This window comes from Anopheles arabiensis, chromosome 3 (assembly GCF_016920715.1).
Source record: "Anopheles arabiensis isolate DONGOLA chromosome 3, AaraD3, whole genome shotgun sequence".
NCBI classification, from domain to species: domain Eukaryota; kingdom Metazoa; phylum Arthropoda; class Insecta; order Diptera; family Culicidae; genus Anopheles; species Anopheles arabiensis.
In genome coordinates, this window is record NC_053518.1 from 17,964,462 (window position 1) to 17,973,638 (window position 9,177).

At 44.0% G+C, this 9,177-nt stretch overlaps 1 protein-coding gene across 6 annotated transcripts in view; it reads right to left on the reverse strand.

Moving 5' to 3' along the window:
- The window catches only part of LOC120900592 (vascular endothelial growth factor receptor 1), a 29,220-nt gene extending 20,043 nt beyond the window's left edge, over positions 1-9,177 (reverse strand). For 5 of the 6 annotated variants that reach the window (XM_040307811.1, XM_040307813.1, XM_040307814.1 and 2 more), the window contains exon 1: positions 9,028-9,177. The gene's annotated coding sequence lies outside the window, so the exon portion shown is untranslated. Of the gene's footprint in view, positions 1-8,826 lie in introns of all 6 variants that reach the window. The other variant, XM_040307810.1, reaches the window with a different exon arrangement.

Genomic DNA, 9,177 nt, shown 5'->3' on the forward strand with positions numbered 1-9,177 from the left:
TTTGCCTTCCCACCTCCCTCCCAGTGGCGTTAAACTAGTGTGTCGTGACCTCTCTTGTCTACCATTCTCCCCTAGCGACTGTGCCGGACCTGACCAGATCGCTACCAATCCTTGTTTTCCTTTCCTTTCTCGTGTGGCGAGACGTCCTTAAGATGACCGCATCCCGCCGTAGGGTTTGGTTGAATGGGCGCTTAAAATGGGAAGCAAAATGCCCCTTTGGCCACTTGGGCAGTGATGATAATGATGACATCATCATCACCACCATCGCACTTGTGTGTTTGTGTGCTACGGGAGTAAATTAACGCCACAAACTCGCAACATATGGGTGTCCATGGGGAAGGCAAGAGCAGGAGCGCCACCTCGGAGCGCCAGAGACCACGCCGAAGTAAAAGTATGCGCGCGAATCATCGTTTGGCGGCAGTGGTTGTTGTTTGCATGATCGTTAACAACCGGGCACATGTGGTGCAAATATGCGGTCAGAATCGTGCTCGTTTCCGAATGTGTGTTTTGTCAACACACACTCACATACACACACAGTTGTGCGTGTTTTCTTGTCACCTTCCGGAATTTTTCATGTGTGATGGGTTTTTAGTACCGCGAAACCCCCCACTAGTCACCCCCCACGAACACTTCTCACTAGATAGCAATGGTGGGGAGAGGGTCTGTAGCCCTGTAACCTAGTTCTAACGAAGCGTTAATGAAACAAATTGTTGTAGCGCACCCATTCCGAGCGTCTAGGGGTGGTTTCTAAGAATATTTGATCCATTGAGCGGGAAGGTGAAAGTTCAACTGAGGCGCATTAAGGCACGTTACACTTGCAGCTTGCTTTCACACCAACGCGTACAAAAAGCCGTCAACCGGTGCCGGTGCGTCCGCTGAACTGAACTCATCCGTTGCTGGACTCGACCGGGAGAATTTGGAGTCAGTAAGTCAAACCACCGAACGGAAGCTTCATGAATCACCCAATTGTCTCGTTCGGAAGAAGCACGGTGAAATGTTTTTAAAAGTTTTAGCACGTCTCACTGATTACAGTCCTAGTCGCGAGCTTGCTGAATGGGTATAGTCCGAAATGCCAACTAGTGAGATTAATACTTCAACGGGGGGTCTGAGTTACAGCCCGAAGGATGCCAGCAATAAATGGGAGCTGAAATAAAACCGTAAAAGAAAGCAATAAGACACGAATGGCGAATGAAGCCATAGCGCAGGTTTTTCTGTGCGGTGTTACATTTGTGGAATATATTAGTGGAATTCCATGCAGATTTTTTCGATGCATTCAATTGAATTCCAGAGCCGTTGTTGCGGAGGTTTGCTGGAGAAGTGTGTGACACATGCAAATTGGGAGTTGCTTTTGAGGGAATATTTTTCATTTGATTGTGCATTTTTGTTAGTTCTGTTTCACTTTCTTTATAGGATAAGTGAATTTTGCGATGTTTATGGATACATACATATTATTTTAGTAACAAACAACCTAATATAACATGATTTGCCCGTTTTTATTGCACTATTTTGAATCCATATTTGCATCAACAGTGCACTCATGAACGTGCACTTCCAGTGTTGGAAATGGCAAAACTGTTTGGATGGAAATGTTCACACATTAATAATGCATTACAGTTGGGGATTTATTTTTAGATCTTCCAGCTCCATCTGCCAACCCGACTAACCAGAGCGAATCAATGGCAACGGCCATTGTTTTGAAAGCAACCCGTCAGACCGGGTTCGATTTCTATCAATGAACGTTATCGCCAACGGTTATCACTTGTCCCACATTGCAATCCTAATGTGCAAAACGAAAAGGCACAATAGTTCATCGTTATGTAAACATAAAACTTATTTAATAGCAATTTTATTGTTAATTTCATTACCATTGAATTGTTTATGTAACTCTTTATAAGTGTTAAAAAAAAATATAAATAATAAAAACAATGAGAAGCATCGCATTATTTTTCTTGCTCAACCTTGTGCAGAAATGAGTACAGTTTGATTAAGAATATAATCCTCCCTTGTAGAAGAATTAATTATAATGTTTTTATAAAATAAAACCTCATGTCACGACAGTGGATGCTTAGACGAAAATATCACACTACATAGCGGAATGCTCCTAAATTTAGACAATTCTATACCTATTGATCATTTTTAACTATCTTAATATCAGAAATATTAGACACCCAGTGTATCTTAAAAGCCAACATTTATAATTTTCTTAATTTAATTTATATAAAAAGAAGCATACGATAAAGGTGACAATTCAGCACCAAATACTAATGTAAAATTAATTACTGCGCCTAAAGTTATGCAAATTTATAGCAATTGATCTTTAATAAATAAACAGTAGTTTATTCTTCCAGTTGAACCATGTTGACGTCTCGATAAATATGTTTGTGGTAAGTGGTAGTAAGTGGAAAATTAAACTGTGAAATGAGTTTTATGGGTTCGAATTGAAATTGAAATAGAACTAAGTTTAGTATCTTGTTACAATATTATCTGATTTTTTTGCTTCCATCTCCCCTAAAACCGCAAAATTCCATTAGCACAATATTAATAACGCAACACGTTTGTCGCCAGCCAGATATGGTTCGCGTATTAACGCAACCGTAGTGTTTGCCTATTTCTTATCAGTTTGGGCAACACATGTAAACCGTCTAAGGTAACATTGCCCAATAAAGTTCCCCAGACAGACACATACACACACATCATCGCCGGCTAGTGTACTGAATAAGCAACAGAAAGTGTTATTCACTGCACGGAAAAGGTAAATAGAAAAAACCATCCTCTTTCGAGATACTTCCTTCCTGATCCACTTTTGAGTAAAAAAACACACACCTTCAATTGTGAGTATTTGTCCAGTAAAGTAAATAAAAATAGCCTGCTTCGTAGTAGTAGAGAGCTTTTGCACTGCAAGCACTTTTGCACTTAAACCAACTACACTGCCTTAAGCGCAGCACGTTGCACCTTTACGATGCGCGCGCACTCTGCATCCGCCCAACCGCCACCAGCCAAGTGGCTTAACAAAATAAACCACAGTTGTCGCAGAAAAGGGAAAGAGACGGGGGAGACGGAGAGATAAAGCGAACTTAAGAGCCGCTTTGCCGTTTGGGACAAATGGACAGGGCCGATACGATAAGCCTGCATGGCTCTGCCCATGGAACGTTTCGGTCCTTACGCACGTATCCACCGTCTAGCAAGTGTCGCTGTGTTTGGGCAGAGCGCGTCACTTGATGCACGAATACGACCCAACAAACCGTGATGACAGTAGCCCACCCTTGTCCATCCTCTGTATATCTCACACACACATCTGCGTGGATTGCATTTTTGCATGGCTTTTACATTTAAAGCCTGGGTGGGTTTTCTGGCTGGAGTAGCCTACGCGCTCGCAAGAAAAGGGCAGAGTCACCTGTTTCGCTGACGATGGCACCCGAAACGAGGGCCCGAAACGGAAACCTAAACCCACCCGGTAACTTTGCTATTGTCGCTTTCGTGTTTGTGGTTTCCGGTTCTGCAAGCATGGCCACCATTGAAACACAATACTTGGGTGAAGTGATCGTGCCTGTTTGCCAGTGCTGCTGCTGATGCACTTTCCATGCCGCGATTCTACCTGCCAACCTTTGCTAACTGGAATGTGGAACTGTCTGGGCACTGTATCTGTGGTGCGTCAGCCGTGCGCTAGTGTGCATCGAGTCAGAGTGTCTTATGACACATAGGGCCACAATTCGTGCCAATGGAGAGAGAAAAGATGACGAAGATGGTGATGATGATCATGCAGTGAGTTGTTGATTCTTTGAGTTGGCTTGACTTCACTTACGCGCATGATCTCGCTCGAGAAACGTTCCAAAATCCCAAATTTCCAATTTCGGGCCAGTGGGTTCTGGTTAATGTCATCCCGAACCACACCCAACTCAACAATGTCTTTCAATGCGTTCATTCCTTCACACATTCGGTTGTACAAGCAATGTGCGCTGCCTGCATTCCGACCAAGAGGTAATAAGAACAAAAACCAAACATTTATAAACAAAAACACAAATGGCGCTCGTTGTGCTCGGTTTTGGTAAACAACACTCACAAGCTCGTTTGGTGAAATGGAGTTCTTATTCGCTTTTCCGAAGTTATACGCAACTGCAACGCTTGTGTGCAGCTCTCACACCCTTGTTGGAGCAGCAGCGGACTGTTGCGCCGGAAATTAATCGATGGGATCGACGGGAAGATCAATTGAACGCTATTGAACTCTCCCGCCAAAACGAGGGCACCATCCGTGCAATGGTGCACTATTGACGTCACGGTTCAATGAGTGTGCTCCGGGCGGAATGTGTGGTGGGACATTACCAGAGCACCGGGAAACTAACGATCAGTTTCGATTCTTGGAACCCACACGGCTCTAATGTCAAACAATATTTGTGGGGCTTTCCCACTTTGGTGACAGTTTTTTATTCCAATTTTTCGTCAATTTACTCTCAACATACTGAAACATTGGCTGCTGGAGATTACATGGGAGCTGGAGAAGTCGCAGTTGCGTCGTCGCAGTCCGGTGGCGCTGTAAAGGTGCGCCCCACTCCCCCATCGTAATTCCAGCAAGCGAGAGAGGGGGTCGTTGTTACACTCATTCTGATTGAGCTTGCTGTGTATGTGTGTTCGTGAACACTTTTACAACGCATTACAATGCATGAAGTTTGAATGTTTGTACAACTCGCAGACCCAGGTGTGTAGTACCGCCTATCCCTGCGCCCAAAGCACGATCGAAGCTGCGCGAGAGCTTGGTCTGGACAGTTGTCTGAGTTGACGACGTGCGAGAGTAGTTGTGATCGCAGACCAGTTGCGGGCTCACCTTTTTTATTTTGCCTGGCTGTTGCCCGTTGTGGTTCGATGATTCATCCGCACGCTGCACGCATGACGTGTGTGTGATTTCCGAAACCGCGACCAGTGGACTTTGCGACGTGCAAAGCGGATCTCTTCCGGCCAAGGGTATGGGATGTGATCAGACAAAAAAAACCCTGTGGCAAGGTGGAGTGAGCTGGCGCGTTTGGAAGTTTGACAATAGTAAAGACGTACTATGCTAAAAGCTTGTTTGGATGTCTTGGTGGCATTGAGCATTCAAGGTATGAGTCGTGCTGACCATGCAGACCATATGGTTCTACCAAACATGGAGCAATTGCATTTTCGCCAAAAGTTTGCTTTCGAAATTAACCGAATATTCGACATGAATTGTATTAAATAAGTAATCAATTGCAAAAGAAAACAATTCTTAATCAGAAATCACTATTTATCTACTATATTTTGACAGAAAAACGTGATATTCGACTTACTTGAAAATCTGAGTCTCCGGAATGCATTATTTGCGTAGCTCGGGGAGATACTGTACTCTGATCCAGAGAGCTCAAAATGAACTGTGCAAAAATAAGCACAAATGCAGGATGTCTTTGTCCAGCTCAGAATCGGATGTTTAAATTCTGATTCGTAAAATCTTATTTCAAGATTGTCAATTGTTTGTAAAACGTAGCTCCAAGTAGCCATCGACAAGGAACATTGAATTTAGCATTAGCGTGCTGTAATGTAGTTTACGAAATTGCAATATTTTCTTATGGTGTTGGAATCACTAGAGATACTTTGTAATATGTGGAATATCAGGAACTAATAAAATCAGACTACATTTATTGGTAAAAAGCTAAAATTGATGTACAATGAAGATCGCAGGACGGAGTAAATAAAATAAAGCATAACATAGTATGTAAAATAATAGTTTAATTCGCAAATGAAAAAAAAAAACAAATTCAAATACAAGTATGTTTGAACACGTAAGCATAAAAATCACGATTTACTCTAAATCGCTTTTTTAAATTCACAAAAATGTTACAAATTAATCAGCAAAAGATACAAATAATCAAACTTCACTGAAACATCAAGATCATATAAAAACAAGCAAACAAAACAAACACATGTAAAAAAGAAACCGTTCCAACAAGCATACAATTTCCGTGCTTTATCATATCTCAATTCGTTAGGGACCGTTAGTCCGCAGCGGCACAACACTTGGCTTGGTGCTTGGTTCATTTACTTTCCCTGCCCATAATATGCCATATGTGTTAAAACTTTTATATTGCTGTGTTATCGTTTACATTCTTTTCCCCCTGCTTTCGTTTGCTCTTCCAATCGCGCTGTGTACGATTTATCATCAAGTTCTACACACTCTGGCGAACGGTTTATCTCGCACGATACACAACCCGGCTACGTTACGTACGATAGGCACGAGTTTCCCGTTGTCCGAAAGGGTTGTCGCACTTCTGGCTAGAAGTTCACGGGTAAGATGCAAACGACACAGACAAACGTTGGAAGAAAGAAACAGAGAGAAAAGCGAAACTTCTTAGAACAGAACGGAGAACTGTAGAATTGATAATCTGTGCAACTGGCCATGGCTGGGTGTTGGGGACACATAGCGTGGGTCTATTCAAAAGTTAGAAAGCTAGAAAGTGGACAGTTGAGAAAGAGAAAAAAAGTATAAAACACACATAAGTTCCTTTCCTCTGCCAGCAGCAGGGTCCATGTGTCGATGGCTGAGCTTATAGCTTCACAAAACGACACGCGTAAAGTTCAATATATGTGCTGCATTTCGAGCTCGTATTCTTCAACTCGTCAACCGGACGTTTTTCTATCAGCCGGTACGTGGCTGGTTGGTTGTGCTTGTTTAAATATTGACCGTGCCGTGTTTTGTTGCATTTGCTCACACAGTCCCAGCGTGTCGACGGTGCGGTTTGTCTTCAATCGCATGTTTTTTCTTCCGCCAAAGTCCCGATAGGCCAATTGGGGAAGTTGGGTACGCTTTTTATTTATTGTTTGAAGAAGAAAAAATGAGGGTACTACAACAATAAACAGGGGTTTGGAGCACAATGAAAACTTACACACGTTGAAGTGACCGAACAAGCTCCGCGCCAAAGTGTCAAACAAAGTTACGCGCATGATTTACAAAACTAGCGCGAACAAAAACTTCAACACGTACACGTTCGCTCGGTTTTGCGTCGTTGAGAGCGTTTTGTTGTGCAAACTCGTTCGTTTTGGGAGTTTTGTGGATTGGAAAATTCCACCTCTCGCCAGCATAAAACCATCCAATGAATGTGTGAGTGTGTGTAAACATAAAAAATGTACTCCCACTGGGTGTGATAAACCACCTTCGCACCATTCTATAAATGGCCTCGCACCGAACTGATCGTTCACTCCACGGGCTACTGTTTCCGTTTCTTTCTCTAAGATTTTTTTTTTAAATAACAGAACTTCAAAGAAGATCATTTGAGTGTTTCAACAGCACAGGGAAGTTGTCGTAAAAACAAACATTCGCCCAAAAATAACTAAAGATCACGATGGAAGGCGATCAACACCTCCACACGATCAAGCGATCGCGAATTCCTGGCACACTCTCGTCTCTATGGAGTGGTGGCAGGAAACATTTTGCCCCATTTTTCTTCAGTTCTTTCTCGTTCTCTCTTTCATTTTTTTTTCGGGAATAATCTTTTTCGAACATTGCCCTTCCCGAAAAGAAAAATAATAATAAAAAAAACAGGAACTACCGGCAGCATCCACCAGAACGTGATTCAAAAACCGGTTCATCAAACCTGATGCTCTGGAAACGTTTTTTAATGTGTATGTGTGGTTGTGTGGGTTTTTTTTAGGGAGGGTAAGGATGGAAGATGAAGCATAGAGCATAACCATTGCGTCACTATTCCGAAACAATGATGATGGGGACGGTAGAGCCAGAGTTGTTGATCTTCTGGAAGATGATCGACAGCACGCAGCAAGATCCATTATCGGCTAGTTTTCTCCACCTCTTTACCAACTGATCTTTAGCTACTTTACCACTTTAGCACCGTTTGCTTCGCACTTCGATCTTTGCAAACTCTTTGCACCGATGTTCACAAACTTGATCGCAGCTCCACGATCACACTCACACACCGTTCTCGGGCGCGCACACTTACGGATCACACACGTTCGCCACAAAAACCGCACCAACGTACTAAACGTGGGGTTGCTTTTACTGCCATCTACCGGCAAACAGTAACGCAAAGAGCACACACACGCAATAAAAAAAAACAGAAGAAGCGGCACGACACGACGACGATAAATTTGGCGAAATAAACAATTTATCTTTCACTGTGCATCATATTCTGTGGCCCAAAAGGAAAAGGCGAAAACAGAAACCCCATCCCGATCAGCACATTCTTCCAACGCGCGCGCACACACACACACACTCTACACGCAAGGGTTGGCCGGTAAGGGTGGACGCATGGTCGTCCACGGTGGGTTTTGCGTTTCGTTTCGGCGCACAACTTCACCACGTTGCGTTTGTGCTGCTAACGCAGCAAACAAGCAACGGCAGCAGCAGCGGCACCAACAACAACCATGACAACAACCAAGAAGGCCGAGGCGGCGTCGTTGTAACGATGCGACTGAGGCGACGATCGAGTTTAAAGGCGGCCCCATCGCCGATCACACACATATTCACGATAGCGATATTCGCGCCAGCCCCGCACCCTTGTTGGTTGTTGTTGTGCATACACTCAAAACTCCCACTTGCGCCCGTCCGGCGTAGCACTGGCTTTCCGTGGCCGCTTCCCTGTCCCTGAGCTGATGATGCGTAGTTATCGCGCAAGGGAGGGGGTAAGGTTTCGGGCAGAGGGAAAACGTGGCTGTCAACCACCTCCATCCCCTTTGCCAGCGATCCAGCACAGTTGGAGATCCGCAACGCTCTAACATAGTACGCAAACCGTTTATTTCGGGGGGTGACATTTGTACTTAGAATACGCATTCACTATGCACTGGTTAGTGCGCGGTTAAGTAGTCGGGTACCTTCTCTTACGTCGCACCCGTTGTTAAGATGCTTCACTTATGGACACGTGAGCACAGTTAATCTGTGCTGCAAGCTGCGCCAAGCCGCGTAACGCAAGGCGCGCCCTGTGTGACTTGGCGCACAATCGAGGGAAGCAATATCGCTTCAAATCAAACACAAAACAAACACTTTGCCTCACACACACACACACATACACTTACAATCACAAATAATGCACTGTTGATAATGCAGCGCAAAGCGCAATACGAGGGAGTAGTAGTAGTTTCTTGTAGACACAGAAATAGCTAACGGCCCGGTATTAGTTCTGTTGGGACGGTGAAACGTGCGACTCACTGCTCCGGCGGTCGGTG